Here is a 20,160-nt window from a genome sequence, read left to right on the forward strand (position 1 = left end):
TTTTATTTCTCTTATATTAATTATTATCGTAATTCTTCTGTGGCCTGGTGGTTAAGGCACTCGATTCATAATCTGAGGGTCGCGGGTTCAAATTCCCCAGCGCACCAAACATGCTCGCCCTTTCAGCCGTGGGTCGTTATGATTGACAACCAATCCCCACTAGTTGTTGGTAAAAGAGTAGCCCAAGAGTCGGCAGATGGTGGTGATGACTAGCTGCCTTCCCTCCAGTCTTACACCGCTAAATTAGGAACGGCTAGCGCAGATAGCTCTCCAGTAGCTTCTGTATTGTCTTCTTCTTAATTTTTAGGTACTGTCATCATATTTCTCTTAATTATCGGAAACTTAAGTGGTTCAGTGATATATTTGAAATGCTATAACTCTAAAAATTGAGTTTCGATACTCGTGGTGGACACAGCAAAGATAACCCTTTTTGTAGCTTTATGTGTAACTACAAACAACGAAACTAAACGTAGATATTGGATAATAGGTCGACATGTTTCTAGCCCGTACTTAACAGCTTCTTGTCACCTATAAACTCATTTTTTTACCTTTTCCCATTAAACTTATAAATTTGATTTTACCTTGTCTAAACATTCCATTCTTGTTACCTATTTTTGATTTCACCTTCTTTAAACATTCCATTTTTGTGACCATTCCTTGATTTCACCTTGTTCAAACATCCATTCTTGTTACCATTCTTTGATTTCACCTTGTTTAACCATTCCATTTTTGTTACCATTAATTGATTTCACCTTGTTTAAACATTCCATTTTTTTCCCTTGTCTTGAATTCATCTTGTTTAAACATTCTGTTCTTGTTACCATTCTTTGATTTCATCTTGTTTAAACATTTCATTCTTGTTACCATTATTTGTTTAAACATTTCATTCTTGTAACCTTTCCTTGATTTCACCTTGTCTAAATGTTCAATTCTTTTTACCATTTTTTGATTTCACCTTTTTTAAACATTCCATTCTTGTAACCATTCTTTGATTTCACCTTGTTTAAACATTCCATTCTTCTAACAATTCTTTGATTTCACCTTGTCTTAACATTACATTTTTTAACCTTTTTTTGAATTCACTTAGTTTAAACATTCCATTCTTGTAACCTTTCTTTGATTTCACCTTGTCTAAACATTCCATTCTTGCTACCATTCCTTGAATTCACTTTGTTTAAAGATTACATTCTTGTAATCTTTCTTTGATTTCACCTTGTTTAAACATTCCATTCTTTTTACCTTTCTTTGATTTCAACTTGTTTAAACATTTCATTCTTGTTACCATTCTTTGATTTCACCTTTTTTAAAGATTTCATTTTTGTTACCATTCTTTGATATCACCTTGTTTAAACATTCCATTTTTGTTACCATTCTTTCATTTCATCTTGTTTAAAGATTCAATTCTTGTAATCTTTCTTTGATTTCACCTTGTTTAAAAATTCCATTCTTGTAATCTTTCTTTGATTTCACCTTGTTTAAACATTCCATTCTTGTTACCATTCTTTGATTTCACCTTGTTTAAACATTCCATTTTTGTTACCATTCTTTCATTTCATCTTGTTTAAAGATTCAATTCTTGTAATCTTTCTTTGATTTCACCTTGTTTAAACATTCCATTTTTGTTACCATTCTTTCATTTCATCTTGTTTAAACATTCCATTCTTGTAACCATTCTTTGATTTCACCTTGTTTAAACATTCCACCTTTCTTTGATTTCAACTTGTTTAAACATTTCATTCTTGTTACCATTTTTGTTACCATTCTTTCATTCTTTCATTTCATCTTGTTTAAAGATTCAATTCTTGTAATCTTTCTTTGATTTCACCTTGTTTAAACATTCCATTTTTGTTACCATTCTTTCATTTCATCTTGTTTGAAGATTCAATTCTTGTAATCTTTCTTTGATTTCACCTTGTTTAAAAATTCCATTCTTGTAATCTTTCTTTGATTTCACCTTGTTTAAAGATTCCATTCTTGTTACCATTCTTTGATTTCACCTTGTTTAAAGATTCCATTCTTGTTACCCTTCTTTGATTTCACCTTGTTTAAACATTCCATTCTTGTTACCCTTCTTTATTTTCACCTTGTTTAAACATTCCATTCTTGTAACCATTCTTTGATTTCACCTTGTTTAAACATTCTATTCTTGTCACCATTTTTCTCTAATCTGAAAGCTCACTTCATGAACAGACAATATAAAAATCCATTCTTGGTCTGTAGTTATTATCTGGCAAAAATAAATTTTTACCAATATTTTCGAACTGTTGGTGTAATTTGAATTTCCTACAAAGCTATAAGCGGTTTACGTGCGCTAGCCGCCCTTAATGTAGCAATGGTAGAACAGAGGGAAGGCAGGTAGTCAATACAAAGAAACGTCAGCTCTTTTTGTCGACGAAAAGGTGCTGAAAGGGCGAACATGTGCAGTGAGATGTGTTGGAATCCGTGGACCTGTGAGTTTAACCAACATGTTAGGTCGTAGAAATCAATATAAAGATTTTCTAACATTTTGTTTCTATCCTTCTCACGACATTTCTGAGTATAAACTTATTAATACTAGTGAATGGCTCTGAATATGTTGTCGATAAATCGAACATTGCATGTGTGATTCATAGGTTCGCAAACGTAACTGATGATACGTCAAACAATGATTTTATCTTGCATACAGTATATTACATTAATAACTGCTTAACGTATTCCATCTAAACCTCTAAACCATTTAAAACTAACCCTTTGATCACCAATAAAAGACGAACATGTACCCAATGGTTTCGTAATAGGTCATATTTTTCACTAACATAGATACATTTTGGTTCACTGCCTAATAATAACCAATAGTTTATCTTTCCAAATTTAAAAACAGCAAAGAGACCAACACATAAATCTTGTTTGTCCGGTTTAGCCCACCGCTAGTACAGCGGTAAGTCTATGGATTTACAACGCTACAATCAGGGGTTCGATTCCCCTCGGTGAGCTCAGCAGATAGCCCTGGCTCGACATGTAGTGCGACTCGTAATCTGAGGGTCGCGGGTTCGCATCCCTGTCGCGCCAAACATGCTCGCTCTTTCAGCCGTGAGGGCGTTATAATGTGACGGTCAATCCCACTATTCGTTGGTAAAAGAGTAGTCTACGAGTTGGCGGTGGTGGTGATGACTAGCTGCCTTCCCTCTAGTCTTAGACTGCTAAATTAGGGACGGCTAGCACAGATAGCCCTCGAGTAGCTTTGCGCGAAATTCAAAACAAACAAACAATTGTCCGTTTTATTTTCTTATTAATAGAAAGGATAATTAATTAGAAAGAAAACATTTTAAACAATGAGTTAAAACGTATTACCCTACTGATAAAGTGGACGGTAATATTATACTATGCAGAATTACGTATGTATCGTAAAAATAATCTTAATTATAGAAGTATGCTGGGTTATATCTGTGTAATAATTTTATTGGTTGATAATATGTTAGTTTATTAATCCCGTCTATATAGATAAAGTAAGTACAAATGGAGAATTAATCCCCAAATTTTAAAGAATGTTTTGAAACTTCGTTTCATCTAGTCAGGAACTTTAGCTGTAATGACATATTTTAAGGTATTCGCCGCTATGCTAATCAGTAGGAAGCCTTTAAAATATTACGATTTCACTAAATATTTGACTTCAAGCTGCGAATGGTAAGATTGCTCTGTTGTACAAATAATTAACACAAAACATCTTGTTACAGTTTCGGACTATCTGAAGAGCCGTTGTCCCTACGGATTATCCCTTGTAACATTACGTAATTTATGAATCTGATTCAGAAGTAACATTTTTGTACATATTTCTTTTTCGGATTGACTACAATAACAAACACTAATAACAGGGACACAATACGTATTTAATCCTCGCAATACTTTAAACGCACTCTTACTACCATGTAGCAACAAACACTAATAACAGGGACACAATATGTATTTAATCCTCGCACTACTTTAAACGCACTCTTACTACCATGTAGCAACAAACACTAATAACAGGGACACAATACGTATTTAATCCTCGCAATACTTTAAACGCACTCTTACTACCATGTAGCAACAAACACTAATAACAGGGACACAATATGTATTTAATCCCCACAATGCTTTAAACGCACTTTTACTACCATGTAGGAACAAACACTAATAACGGGGGTATCATAATGTTGTATTTAATATCCCCACTATTGTAATTAAAGTGTAATCCTTGAAGCTGTTAGCAGCCTCTCTTGAAAAACTCTATACGTATTTTGACGATGTTTTTTACTTTTGTATCCTAAGGTGACGTGATAACGTCGAAACGTGTAATGTGTTTTTTGAAGGATTTCGTTTACGGCTTCGATGAACGTGTTTTAATTTTGTACACACGAAAACCTGTATTTTAATTAATTGTTTGAGTTTAGTTTTTACACAAGTACCATGTTTAGTTATTCCTCAGAGGGAGGGCGACCAGTTAGTAGAATCACTTGTTTATTGTGCGGATACTCTCCACACTGAGTAACAGAACTGATTGTCACGTGGATACTCTTCACACTGAGTAACAGAACTGATTGTCACGTGGATACTCTTCACACTGAGTAACAGAACTGATTGTCACGCGGATACTCTTCACACTGAGTAACAGAACTGATTGTCACGCGGGTACTCTTCACACTGAGTAACAGAACTGATTGTCACGCGGGTACTCTTCACACTGAGTAACAGAACTGATTGTCACAGTTATAAATTCTCCACAACTGAAAGTGGGAGCGTGTTCAGCGACAAATCGACACTTTAACCTTGGATCGTTTCTGTTCGCAGATCGATATGGCAACCACTAAGCCATGCCCAACTTATATTGAGAGAGAATTTACATATAATTCAGAAATCTTTAATCGGTACCTTAACTTAAATTCATCTTTATCAAAAGCACTTCTCACCACCCCCCGGCTAGTACAGCGGTATGTTTCCGGATGTACAACGCTAAAATCAGGGGTTCGATTCCCCTCGGTGGGCTGAGCAGATAGCCCTTTGTGGCTTTGCTATAAAAGAAATACACACACACGCACTTCTCACCCAACGAAATTTGTTCTCTAGTATCTTATTTTACCATTATCTTATACAAATTACAGTTTATTATAGCCAAGATACCTTCAGCTCTTTTCCTGAAGTTTGTGTAACAGCTTGAACTCTTTTGAATGATAATTTAAACCACAAACAAAAATACAAGGACATTTAAACACTGTTGGAACTGAAGTAAAATTCCTAGAGGAATACAGGAATTCAACGTATTTTGCCAGAAGCGCTGTTAAAGCTCACTGTTTTCGAAACATATTGAACAATAAATGTTACACACGTCTTAAGTAATTACCATCTCCCTAGTCAAACTTTCATTATAATACACTATATATCATCTAATAGTCAAACTTTCATTATAATACAGTACATGTCATCTAATAGTCAAACTTTCATTATAATACAGTACATGTTATCTAATAGTCAAACTTTCATTATAATACAGTACATGTCATCTAATAGTCAAACTTTCATTAAAATACAGTACATGTCATCTAATAGTTAAACTTTCATTATAATACAGTACATGTCATCTAATAGTCAAACTTTCATTATAATACAGTACATGTCATCTAATAGTCAAACTTTCATTATAATACAGTACATGTCATCTAATAGTCAAACTTTCATTATAATACAGTACATGTCATCTAATAGTCAAACTTTCATTATAATACAGTACATGTCATCTAATAGTCAAACTTTCATTAAAATACAGTCAAACTTTCATTAAAATACATGTCATCTAATAGTCAAACTTTCATTATAATACAGTACATGTCATCTAATAGTCAAACTTTCATTAAAATACAGTACATGTCATCTAATAGTCAAACTTTCATTAAAATACAGTACATGTCATCTAATAGTCAAACTTTCATTATAATACAGTACATGTCATCTAATAGTCAAACTTTCATTAAAATACAGTACATGTCATCTAATAGTCAAACTTTCATTAAAATACAGTACATGTCATCTAATAGTCAAACTTTCATTAAAATACAGTACATGTCATCTAATAGTCAAACTTTCATTATAATACAGTACATGTCATCTAATAGTCAAACTTTCATTAAAATACAGTACATGTCATCTAATAGTCAAACTTTCATTAAAATACAGTACATGTCATCTAATAGTCAAACTTTCATTATAATACAGTACATGTCATCTAATAGTCAAACCTTCATTATAATACAGTACATGTCATCTAATTATCAGGTGAAAGCAACAAAATGTAAACTAATACTCATTGTAAAGTTTTCTTTCTTACAGTTTGTCTTTGAATTAGGTAGTAAAATTGTTTTAGTGTTCAGTTATTTATTAAATCTAGATTTATTAACACTTAACAGTCACTTTCCTCAAAACTGTTCCCGACTCTTTCGCTGATGTGTTAAGCACATTAAACAAAATGGGGTTAATAAATATTAGCACCGAGACGTTAGAATACAATAAACACTTTTGTTAAGCCAAAGGATTTGAGGAAAGAAAACAAATTAGTCTTTTATCACATTGTTAAATTATTGTGGTTTGCTCGTTCCGGATACTCGTGCAAGTGTGCATGTAGGCTATATTTGTTACCTCTTCATAAGTTTGATCTGATTTACTGTACCAAAGGGAAGACATTTAGTGTGTTTGTTTGTAGAATTTCGCTCATAACTACTCGACGGCTGTAGTCTTTGATAGTCCTTAACTTAATAGCGTTGGACTATAGGGAAGGCAGCTAGTCAACACCACTCACTGCCATCACTTGGATTACTCTAACTGAATAGTGGAACTGACCATCACATTACAACGTCTCCACGACTAAAAGGTCATTCATGTTCAGTGATGATAAACATCTGGTCGACATCACCCATCGCCAGTTCTTTGACTACTCTAGCTGAATAGTGGAACTGACCATCACATTACAACGTCTCCACGACTAAAAGGTAATTCATGTTTAGTGATGATAAACATCTGGTCGACATCACCCATCGCCAGTTCTTTGACTACTCTAACTGAATAGTGGAACTGACCATCACATTACAACGTCTCCACGACTAAAAGGTAATTCATGTTCAGTGATGATAAACATCTGATCAACATCACCCATCGCCAGTTCTTGGACTACTCTAATTGAATAGTGGAACTGACCATCACATCACAACGTCTCCACGACTAAAAGGTCATTCATGTTCAGTGATGATAAACATCTGATCAACTAACAGCACCCATCGGATAGGCGGGTTTGACGTCTTTGAGAATTGTGGACCTCCGGATACACAATGCAGCATGATAGCTGTTAGGCCACGACAAGCCTAGTTCATTTGTTTGGTTCTTCGCCAGGCACAAAGAATGTCCAGTACCGATACATTCGTCCATTTAGATACATTTTTTAACATAACCTCTGCCTTCTACAGTTTCTTCTTTCTTTACTCTTTCTAGTTACGACCAGACTTTCAATTTTCTATTTCCTCATAGGGTGTCCCAAAAACTCCCAACTGTCTCTTTCTGGCATTTTTTTTACGTCAGTAAACATTTCTTTTATGCATTAAAATAGTTTATTTTTAAACCAGTAGATGACAGTATGGCGAATCAGTAATCTCGCATCACTTTGCTGCTTCTTTCTTCACCAACCATTCTATTATTGTATTTTTCATAATGATGTTTTTATAATACATTTATTTTTATTGTGGTTCAACAGAGCCCTAAGCTGTAACGAAATCGTTATTTGGTTGTTATTAAGTATCAATTATTTCATGAAACACTACGAGATTGTAAAAGGTTTGTTTTGGATTTCGCGCAAAGCTACACGAGGGCTATCTGCGCTAGCTCTCCGTAATTTAGCAGTGTACGACTAGAGGGAAAGCAGCTAGTCATCACCACTCACCGCCAACTCTTAGGCTGCTCTTTTACTAACGAATAGTAGGATTGACCGTTACATTATAACGCCCCCACAGTTGAAAGGGCGAGCACGTTTACTGAGACAGGGAGTCGAGTGCCTTAACCACCTGGCCATGCCGACCTTGACTGTAATAGATCTTGACGTCTCTTTCTTTGCTTCCAACTTTACAATTCACTTATTCTGTTACTGTGAGCGTACAGTTAGGTTTTTGTAACAAAATATTTTATACAGAGATAAAAATGATTGCCGGGAGTGACGATTATTTCTTTGACTGATTAAATGTAATTCTGTTTGAACACTCAGTGCTCGTTCCTTTTTTGACAGAATAACAGTTCTCAAACAGATAACACGTGAGGGTAAATCTTTTACACGAGACTGTCAAACTTTCTAGATTACCTGGGAGCTCTGGAACGACTTATCTTCCTACCTTACAAATAGCAGTTCTCTCAGCAAATATGCGAATCCACTTGAAGACAAATGCGGCTTACGTGTCACAATAGGTAAATACGCGATAACCAACTCGTATCAGTTGAGTTATAGTTACAATGTAAGATAAGTAGTTTAATATTTAATAACGTTATCAGGGTGTAACAGAGAGACAGATTAAATTCAAGCTATTCTGTTGGTGCATTGTTTTACAGCTGCGGCCATTGTTTGTCATCATGCAAAGTGTAGGTTGTCTCTTTCAGGTCACCACAGTTTAAAACATGCTGTCACTAATGCATATCACGAGGGTTAGCTCTCTGAAAGTATGTAATATAAACCTGGTTGTTCCTGACAAACATGTTAATACACTGTTGAATGAAACTTAATTTAATACTGACGCCTTTATGTAAGTATATTAAACTACTATCAATTAAGCTGTAATTAAATATTCCATAATCAGTTACGTTTCTCATGCATTTTCCTCTTCCAGGATTTCTACCTTCCAGGTAACCTACAGTGGAAGAATGTTTCAAACATTTTAAAATAAAATGATAAAATAAAACGACATGGCGCTGATCTCTGACGCCTCAGGCGGTTGTGTCAGTAGCAGGATCCAACTAAACACTTACAAAGGTAAGTTGAACACTTTGAAAACATTTAATGTTTTTTTTTCAATACTTTCGTGTCACTTCACACAAACTTTCTCTTATCATGTCTTAAAATAATAAATTCGAAAAATACGACGTACTTTTGCAAGCTTACATTTTTCGAATGCAATAAACCATCGTTACGGCAAATAAAAATAATTGTCTTTGTCAAGGAAATTCATCATGAACAGTGTGGATATACCAACTGTCATGTCTCTTATTGAAAACATTTGTGTTAACCTGATCTCGTGTTCATAAGCTATTCATACGACAAGTAAAAAGAAGTGTTTGTTTGTTTTTGAATTTCACGGATAGCTACAGTCGGGCTATCTGCGCTAGCCATCCCTAATTTAGCAGTGTAAGACTAGATGGAAGGCAGATAGTTATCACCACCCACGGCTGAAAGGACAAGCGTGTTTGGTTGAACGGGATTCGAACCTGCGACTCTCGAATTACGAGTCGAGCAGCCTAATCACCTGGCTATGCCGGGCCTGAAAGAAGTGTACCTGTCAAGAGAGCTCATCATGAACAGTGTGAATACACCAACTGTCATGGAGCTGCTCTCTTTATGGAGACACTCGATTACATCAGTTTGTCCAGTCTTCTTTCTAGCAAAAATTCTTCAAAATGTTCGAAATTTTTCCAGTTCATAGAAAGAACGAGACGTAATAACATCTGTACATATTTTGTTTATGAGTGGAAACGCATCGTTCCATCAAAATTACGGTGGTTCATGAAGACACTGTGCAATCTAATTGAATTCAACTATATCAGCACTTTTTTAATGCAACTCTGAAGTACATATGGAAAATTACCGTACTGTAACCCATTGTAGTGACATGCTGAAACAGGCAAGAAACTAATTATGACTGTTTCAGATAAAAAGAAAATAAAACTTTGATATCGGAAACTAGTGTAACTCCCATTATTGGTAAATGAAGCATGGTATTTGTCTTTTATTTAATCTGTCAAACATGTAGCTATAGTTAGGGTGTTTCGCTATCCTGTTGGAAAAAAAAAGGTAATTACATCTAAAAATTGTTTCTATGACTATTAATTTGTTTACTTAGAGCTTTGTTTTGTTGGTTTCAGAATAAACTTACGAAGTCCAGCTGTTGATTCATTCTTGTCTGACGGAAAAGTTTGAGATGCCTCTCATATGGCACAACCACGGTCCCAAATGTGCGAAGTGCATTTTTACGGCAACTGCTCACGAACCTCCGACCCTAAATTTGATGCATGTTCAATTTTATCTATCGCATTAAAACCATAATTTTACTTGCGCTTGTATCAGGTAGTGCCTCCTGGTGGTTAAGTAATATTTAATAAAGTAACTTTAATTAACTATGAAAATATTTTTATCATATTTCAGTAGCTTTTTCAAAAGTGTTGTAGACATATCCAAACTAAGTTATTGCATGAGCCTTCGAGTGGGAAAGAGCTATCACAAATTGTTTTGTTTTTTTTTTATTTCGCGCAAAGCTACTCGAGGGCTATCTGCGCTAGCCGTCCCTAATTTTGCAGTGTAAGACTAGAGGGATGACAGCTATTCATCACCACCTACCGCCAACTCTTGAGCTACTCTTTTACCAACGAATAGTTGGAATGACCGACACATTATAACGCCCCCGCGGCTGAAAGGGCGAACATGTTTGGTGCGATAGTGATGCTACCACAAATAAAGTAGAAGTAAAAATAATTTAATTAATGATCTCATATTGGATCAATAGGTGTCGTATGTATCAGAGTTACGCAGATTTATCGTATTTTTACAGAGTAAGCTGTGTTAGTAAAAGCTCGTTTTGCTGGTGCATCTGTAATTAAGACAGTAATGTTATAACATTTGGCGAAACTTTCAGCAGTATTCTAGGCAGCAAAAATATGTGTCAATGAAAACTGTATGAGACATTTGGCTATTTGTAACAGATTAGTGAACACAAACCGGTTTTAGACATTAATGTTTATTCTTGGTCCCTTAAAAGGCGGAGCACATTTTGTTGATACGGTTTGGTTTGGTTTCAATTTTGCGTTAGGCTACACGAGGATTATCAGCGTTAGCCGTCTCTTATTTAGCAATAAATAAGTACAAGGAAGACAGCTAGTTATCATCAGCTGTCGCCAACTCTTCAACTACTCTTTTATTAACGCATAATGAGACTGACCACGCTTTATAACGCCTTTTCGGCTCAAAGGGCAAGTGTGTTTGGTGGGAGGGGAATTCGAGTTCGCGACCCTCAGATTACGAATCGAGTGTTCTAACAATCTGGCCATTTTGTTGCTACAGATTTGGTTCATTAATTATATATGAAGCAGAAAAACTTGTAGTGCCTGCAAGCCAACACTTGGAGATTAGATTCACCCTGTGATGTACTGGTGATAATGTTGTGGTTGTTTGTTCACAGGGGCCCGGCATGGCCAGGTGGTGAAGGAGCTCGATTCGTAATCCGACGGTCGCAGTTTCGAATCCCCGTCACACCAAATATGTTCGCCTTTTCAACCACGAGGACGTTATAATTTGACGGCCAATCCCGCTATTCGTTGGTAAAAGAGTAGTCCAAGAGTTGGCGGTGGGCAGTTATGACTAGCTGCGTTCCCTCTAGGGTTACACTGCTAAATTAGGAACGGTTAGTCTAAGTGTAGCTTTGCGCGAAATTCAAAACAAACCAAACCAAAGCAAATCGTCAGGCCCCAAAGACCGTGTTAGAGTGGAATTAGACCTAGAAAAAAATCGTTGAAAGGCAAAAAATGTAAGGCTGTAATTACACATTTTTAACAAAAATACTGATAAAAGCACTGTTAAACTTATTGTGTATCTATGATTGGGAAGAATATTGCAAAAAAATGTGAACAAATAAAATTGGATTTAATTACTAGAAATGAAAGACCCTACAACACCAAATTGTCGTTTATTTTTAATTGGTCACTCAACGTTTCGCTTTACAGCTTTTTCAGAAGCGTACCACTGAAACACGAATCGTACGTACAGAAAGGTTTGGACTACTCTTTTTATCAACAGATAATGGGATTGACCGTCACATTATAACACTTGCCAGGCTGAAAGGGTAAGCATGTTTGGTGTAACGGGGATTCGAACCCGCGACCCTCAGATTAAGAGTCGAGTGAATTAACAACCTCTCCATTCCTGGGCTCTTATGTTTATGGAGTCAGAACGTGGTGGACACAGCAGATAGCCCAATGTGGCTTTGCTCTTAAACGAACAACACAAACACAGGAAAAAGCTAAACAAAATTAGATCAGCTCTGATGCAAAAGGAAATAAAAAAAGAGAAGTTTTGAAGACAATACTCAATAGATTCGAAGGAGGATAAATATTCGTGATACTTTGTCCTCAAGCACATTCTATATATAAATACATGTGTGTATTCATTTTGCTAAAAATGTAACAATCAATCTAAAATTATGTTTAGTGAGAAAATATAAAATGTACATTAATTCAGTCACTTTTTCTAATTATATTTTTGAATTGAAAACAAAAACAGAAAATAAAATATGTTATTATTATTATTAAACATTCATATTCAACCCCAAAACCCAACAAGTTTCTGACGGTGAGTGATTAAAAAAAATCACATTCATCTTGGAAGTTAAACAAGAGATGCCTAAAACAACTGAATATCATCTTTACGTTTCTGTAAAGATTTATCTTGGTTTGAATTTCTGGCTTTGTGTGTGTGTGTTTTTCGTATAGCAAAGCTACAAAGGGCTATCTGCTTAGTCCACCGAGGGGGATTGAACCCCTGATTTTAGCGTTGTAAATCTGGAGACATAACGCTATACTAGCGGGGGTCTTCTGGCGTTGAGAATAACAGCAAACAGTTAAGTTAAACACATACTGTTTTTTGAGTTTAAAACTTCGAATAAAACCTGTTTTATCCATTCGAACCACAAAACGTTTGGTGTTGTCTGTCTGTCAGTCAGTAAATACTAAAATGACGTCACATAAGGAACGCTTAATGTAGCATTTTGTACCATTGTGACGTCAGTAAAACGTGTGTGTAATGAATCATGAGAAGAATTATTCATTTTGAAGGCTAAAACATAGCATGACGTACGAGCTTGAAAAGTAAGAAATAATAATATTTGTTACTCTTGTTATTTTTAATCGCTCCCCAGTGGCTCAGCGGTATGTCTGAGGACTTACAACGCTAAAAACGGTTTTGATACCCGTGATAGCCCATTGTGTAGCTTTATGTTTAATTCGAAACCACAATAAAATATTTTTAATTTATTTATTTTTGAAACAGAACACTTTCGGGGACCCTGAAGAAATACAGCTAGTATAATGCTATTTAATTAAGTTTTTTTTTTTTTTTCCACAATATAATAAATGTCCTTTAACTTCTTCATAGAAACCTGTTAATTTGATCACTCAAACATTTGTTTGTTTCTGTTACAAACTGAATATGTGTTATATTAAATCAGAGAGACTACTTAACCCTAAAGTTGATTACCTCTAGTTGTTAATCAAAGTAATTGTTGGGAGCTTGAAATTAAGGAAAAATATATTTCAGTTTCTCTAGTAATTTCATTTTACATTTGTAATGTTTGATGAACATCGCGTTAAAAACAATAAACATTACTATTAAGTCGCACATTTTTACAATGACAGTTGTAATTTTTATCACAAACGTTGGGTCTCATAGTTTCCTATTCTTTAATATTACAGTTTAGCGTTTAAAACGTAATATTTCAATTCTTTTACATTATAAAAACTTCCATCTCTTTCCTTCCCGCTCATATGATGTATACTGGGGTCGAACGAAATGCCTTCTGGGTAGTGTGACCTGTAGGAGATAATTTGAAGTTTATTTGTTTGTAGTTAAGCACAAAACTGTATTATAGACCATTTGTGCTCTGCCCTCTATGGGTATAGAAACCCGGATTCTAGCATTGTAAGTCCACAGACACACCTATATGACACTGTGGTGGCCTATGATCTGAGATTAGAAATGAACAAATAAAGAGAAATAAGGAAAATAATTCTACAGTTTATACGATTTGTAAAATTCTCTGCTCTACAAAGTGCTGATGCAGTAAAACCGGTCTTTAACCAAAAATTATGGTCATTAGAGTACATGGGATGCAACTCTATTTTCCATTCTCTTGGCAGTAAACACACATACACACCCAATAAAATATTGTCGAAGTGTATTTTTCTTGCGGCTTTTCCATATTCACGTTAAACAGAATAATTTAATAATGCAATAAAAGACTAATCTATTTTATTTTCTAAAATCCTTTGACTTAACATAAGTGTTTATTGTATTCTAACGTCTTGGTGCTAATATTTATTAACCCCATTTTGTTTAATGTGCTTAACACATCAGCGAAAGAGTCGGGAACAGTTTTGATGAAAATAACCTTTAAATTGTTAATAAATCTAGATTTAATAAATAACTGTACACTAAAACAATTTTACTACATAATTCAAAGACAAACTGTAAGAAAGAAAACTTTACAATGAGTATTAGTTTACATTTTGTTGCTTTCACCTGATAATTAGATGACATGTACTGTATTATAATGAAAGTTTGACTATTAGATGACATGTACTGTATTTTAATGAAAGTTTGACTATTAGATGACATGTACTGTATTATAATGAAAGTTTGACTATTAGATGACATGTACTGTATTTTAATGAAAGTTTGACTATTAGATGACATGTACTGTATTATAATGAAAGTTTGACTATTAGATGACATGTACTGTATTATAATGAAAGTTTGACTATTAGATGACATGTACTGTATTATAATGAAAGTTTGACTATTAGATGACATGTACTGTATTTTAATGAAAGTTTGACTATTAGATGACATGTACTGTATTATAATGAAAGTTTGACTATTAGATGACATGTACTGTATTTATAATGAAAGTTTGACTATTAGATGACATGTACTGTATTATAATGAAAGTTTGACTATTAGATGACATGTACTGTATTTTAATGAAAGTTTGACTATTAGATGACATGTACTGTATTATAATGAAAGTTTGACTATTAGATGACATGTATTGTATTTTAATGAAAGTTTGACTATTAGATGACATGTACTGTATTATTATGAAAGTTTGACTATTAGATGACATGTACTGTATTATAATGAAAGTTTGACTATTAGATGACATGTACTGTATTATTATGAAAGTTTGACTATTAGATGACATGTACTGTATTATAATGAAAGTTTGACTATTAGATGACATGTACTGTATTATAATGAAAGTTTGACTATTAGATGACATGTACTGTATTATAATGAAAGTTTGACTATTAGATGACATGTACTGTATTATAATGAAAGTTTGACTATTAGATGACATGTACTGTATTTTAATGAAAGTTTGACTATTAGATGACATGTACTGTATTATAATGAAAGTTTGACTATTAGATGACATGTACTGTATTATAATGAAAGTTTGACTATTAGATGACATGTACTGTATTATAATGAAAGTTTGACTATTAGATGACATGTACTGTATTATAATGAAAGTTTGACTATTAGATGACATGTACTGTATTATAATGAAAGTTTGACTATTAGATGACATGTACTGTATTATAATGAAAGTTTGACTATTAGATGACATGTACTGTATTATAATGAAAGTTTGACTATTAGATGACATGTACTGTATTTTAATGAAAGTTTGACTATTAGATGACATGTACTGTATTATTATGAAAGTTTGACTATTAGATGACATGTACTGTATTATTATGAAAGTTTGACTATTAGATGACATGACTATTAGATGACATGTACTGTATTATAATGAAAGTTTGACTATTAGATGACATGTATTGTATTTTAATGAAAGTTTGACTATTAGATGACATGTACTGTATTATTATGAAAGTTTGACTATTAGATGACATGTACTGTATTATAATGAAAGTTTGACTATTAGATGACATGTACTGTATTATAATGAAAGTTTGACTATTAGATGACATGTACTGTATTATTATGAAAGTTTGACTATTAGATGACATGTACTGTATTATAATGAAAGTTTGACTCTTAGATGACATGTTCTGTATTATAATGAAAGTTTGACTATTAGATGACATGTACTGTATTATTATGAATGTTTGACTATTAGATGACATGTACTGTATTATAATGAAAGTTTGACTAGGGAGACGATAATTACTTAAGGCGTGTATAACATTTATTGTTTGAAAAACAGGAAACTTTATTTGTAGCCACTAGGGCTATTACAATTCAAAAAGTTATTTTATAAACAACTTCAAAAATGCACGAAGAATTATTAATATGTAATTAAGCATAGAGTTTATAAAACTTATCACGTATACGTTATTTCTAATACACAAAAAGGTTTCACGTATTCATTTCTGTGTTTCACTTCAATAATGTTTTTACTAGGATTAAGTAGATCACATACATTCGACTTTTCCTAACACCTATTTATTTCCTTGCAAACGTCGTTACCCATTACAATTGCTGGTTTTGTGACAGAGCTCAGAGGTGTACGTCTACTGTACTTATTGAATCTATGATTTGTATCGAGTACACTACAGCAACACCACTACAGTGCTTCAGGGCTAATTGGGATTTAGTTATTGTTTGTTACTGAGGGGTCGACAAGCATCCCTCCTTCCCCCAGTTTTATTGAAGGTTTGTTTGTAGAACAAAATTAGGTAATAGTGGCTTTCTATGTACAAGCTTTGATTTTTTTTTGAATTAGGATGCAAGCACGAGGAACATGAAAAAGAAAATCAAAGGCCGATTAAGAAACACATTGACAATGTTTATCTACCCTAAGCTATGCTTGCATTCTTTTTTATTTCAACTTAGTTGTTGACAAGCAAGAAAACATCTCGCATTCTTCTTCTAGAAACCAACAACAAACAAACATGAGAACTTGTATAATGATTTATAACTAACAGCTGTCAAATAGTTTTTATTTAAAAAAGTGTACAAGTTAATAGCTAAAACGAGCTACAAACTCTAGGTTTTCAAGAGTTTGAATTAACAGAGGAAAAGTTTATAGAAGAAAAAACGTTGGATTGATTTTTCTTACGATAAACCTGTTTCTAAACTTAATTTTCTCAAGTCAGAAACGACTTCAAGGTTGTCATTTCTGATACGACATGCTCAGGTTCGACGTTTTGGCAGACGTTGTCATTGCTATTGATTGACACGCTTTTAACTCAATAAAATATAAAATTGATTTATCAGAAATGATAACTGTATTTAAAAAAACTTTTGTCTCGTTGAATGTGAAATAACACCAAGACCACAGATTAAGTTCCTCACAAAAATGATTCAAAGTATAGAGAGCTAAAATGTATAGATTCGAAAAATGATGAAGGCTGTTAGGTTGTATAACTTTTAGAACAGATCATATGATTTAGTACGAAATAAAATTCATAGTTTTATATATTCCAAATACGTAGTAAAATCATGGCACGAATAATCGTATCTGTATGTCATTACTAAAGTATTTTAAATAACTTAAAGCAACATTAAAAATAATATTTTTCTGTATATAAATTAGTCTATATTCTAATCTGAAAAGTATACGGCGGTTTCTTAATAAGCAGGAAATGTTTTGTAATCGTATGATAACAAAATAGGTCACGTGCTTCTGAATCCAGAATATTAACGCACGCATTAAAATCAATTTGAAATATTACCGTAACTTTTTTTTTCATAGCCAAGTAGAGCGCAAACTGTCAAAAATGTGATTAATGTATAGTAAAGAAAGTTTTATGTTGAAACAGAATCACAAAGAAATATGGAGTTAAACAACACAAGTTTAGTATTTTTATTTTGATTAGTGTTTTTTTCAGAAATAACGTAATAATAAAAAAAGTTATCTTTCACACACACTCTATACTTTGTAAAAGTCTGTCTAACTGAACAGAATGTTACAATCCTTTTTGGGGTGTGTTTTCTTGTAGCAAAGCCACATCGGGCTATCTGCTGAGCCCACCGAGGGGAATCCAACCCTGATTTAAGCGTTGTAAATCCGGAGAAAATTACTAGCGGGGGGCGACACCATTTTTGGAACAAAGTCAAAGAATAACAACAATCCTTTCAGTATATTCCAAAGTCACTATGACTCTGTGTGTAAAGTATATTTGTAGTTTCTTGAGGATATTTTAGGTTATCGAACAGCGAGAAGGCAAACCGATTAGTGTTGTGTGATTTATCTTCGAATATTAATCGTTATTATTATGACACACAAAAAATATTATTTTATTAAAATAATTTGCGATAAAAACATTATTGTTTGTTTTTTATACCCAGTGTTTACTATCATATATATTTTTATTTTAGTAGTGGTAAAACTGTGATTTTAATTGGAGATGAATTCCCCTTTTCACATTTGAGTCAGAAGACAGGAACGTTCATGGTTTGACTCTACAATTCTCACGAGATGGAACCTCTTTCCGGATCGTTTAGTCCAACTTTAATCCCTGTATTTTAATTCGAGACCTATGAAGTACATCCAGAGAGTTGGAATAGCTTAAACCACTGAAGTAATCAATTATTGAAATATTTATTTAAATCGATAGTGCTGGTTTGAAATGTTACCGAGCTCAGTCAAGCTCTTACACTATATTATACCAAATGAAAACAAATATTAACGGTTTCCAAGTTTCAAGTTGGTTGAAACAGTTCAATTAAACAGCGTCGAGTTATTTTTTTTTTTTAGAAATTGGAATTAAACATTCTAATATTTCCGTACTCAGCACGTTGTAACACACATGCAAGAAACACATTAACAACACGTTTTCTCAACAATTCCAGTTCTTTACCTGAGAAAAGAGATTATTTAATTGTTTTTCTTTGTAATCCGCTCTGATCTTGTTACCAGATAGAACATTGATGTAATTATCTTATAACTTCTCTCCGGAGAGAAAAAGAGAGAGAAAAAAAAGACAGCCTGAGTTGTCTCAGGGCGAAAAAGATAAAATGCTGTCAATCTTTCATATGAATGAAAACAAACATCTTGTTGCTTCGATATACACACTATTCCAATAGTAATAGGCACAACATACGTAAATACTTCCGAATGAGGGGGCCACGGGCTACCGAAACATATCAGTTTCTATATATTTAAAATAATGTTCATTCCATTCTCTATATAATCGTTTTCGTTCGCACGCATTCTGAATAAATACAATATATTGGAAAACATTGTATTTAAGCTTTAAAAAGAAAACGTGCACGCATTCTGAACTGGAACTGAGCACATGAGGAAATCAAATATTTGATAAGACACACAACGAGCATCATTTCATTAATAAATTATGTAACATATGCACAGATATAGCAAAAATGACCATTTATTTCCTTCCGTGACATTTTCTTAATGACGGACGACTGTTTTAGATATATCTTGTATTTCTCTATGAAAGGCTAGAACTTCCGTATTCAATAAGTACACATAAGTATGTAAATACGATCGGTTTAGATAAATTTACTGTATATTATATGTACACATGTTGTTGTGTCTATCCATGTGTTTTATAATAATAATAAAACAGTTTGAGTGTGTTTTACAAGTTTTTGTTATAGTAAAGCTACATCGGGCTGTCTGTTGGGTCCACCGAGGAGAATCGAACCGCTGATTTTAGAGTTCCAAATCCTAAGAGTTACCGCTCTTCCAGCGTGGAGCGAGAGATTGTGTATAAAATTAGGGTAATCTTGTGAGTAATTATTTTTTAATGAGACACACACAAAACTTTGTTGTCAAAATTTTATAATGCATGTGATTTATATTATCTTTAAACACCCATAAATATTTGTCATATAAGTAGAAATAAATACATGAAGCAATACGAAATTGTGCCAGTTGTTGTTTTGGTAGAGAACAGTGATAACGTAAAGATACTATTGGCTTTAAATCATCTAATTTATGATCACTAAATTCCAGATGTTCAAAGTGTCACTTATCCCGCTTTCCGTTAGTCAACATTCTGGAAAAGGATTCTAGACAACTTGGCAGCTGATGTGGCCCGTGTTTGGTCTCATTTGAGCATGCGCAATGGAGGCAGATGTTCAGCGCACAGCCCGGTATCAGTGTTTCTCTTTTCCTCACAGCTTTATTGTGAGTAATACGGGAA

General features: G+C 33.7%; 1 long non-coding RNA gene across 2 annotated transcripts in view; it reads left to right on the forward strand.

Moving 5' to 3' along the window:
• LOC143227167 (uncharacterized) overlaps positions 1–12,006 on the forward strand; it is a 37,508-nt gene extending 25,502 nt beyond the window's left edge. For both annotated transcript variants that reach the window (XR_013014913.1, XR_013014914.1), the window contains exons 3-4: positions 8,868–9,010; positions 10,117–12,006. This is a non-coding gene — a long non-coding RNA (uncharacterized LOC143227167). The remainder of the gene's footprint in view (positions 1–8,867; positions 9,011–10,116) is intronic.
• Positions 12,007–20,160: the final 8,154 nt, after the last annotated feature.

This window comes from Tachypleus tridentatus, chromosome 9 (assembly GCF_004210375.1).
Source record: "Tachypleus tridentatus isolate NWPU-2018 chromosome 9, ASM421037v1, whole genome shotgun sequence".
In the NCBI taxonomy this organism is placed as follows: Eukaryota; Metazoa; Arthropoda; class Merostomata; order Xiphosura; family Limulidae; genus Tachypleus; species Tachypleus tridentatus.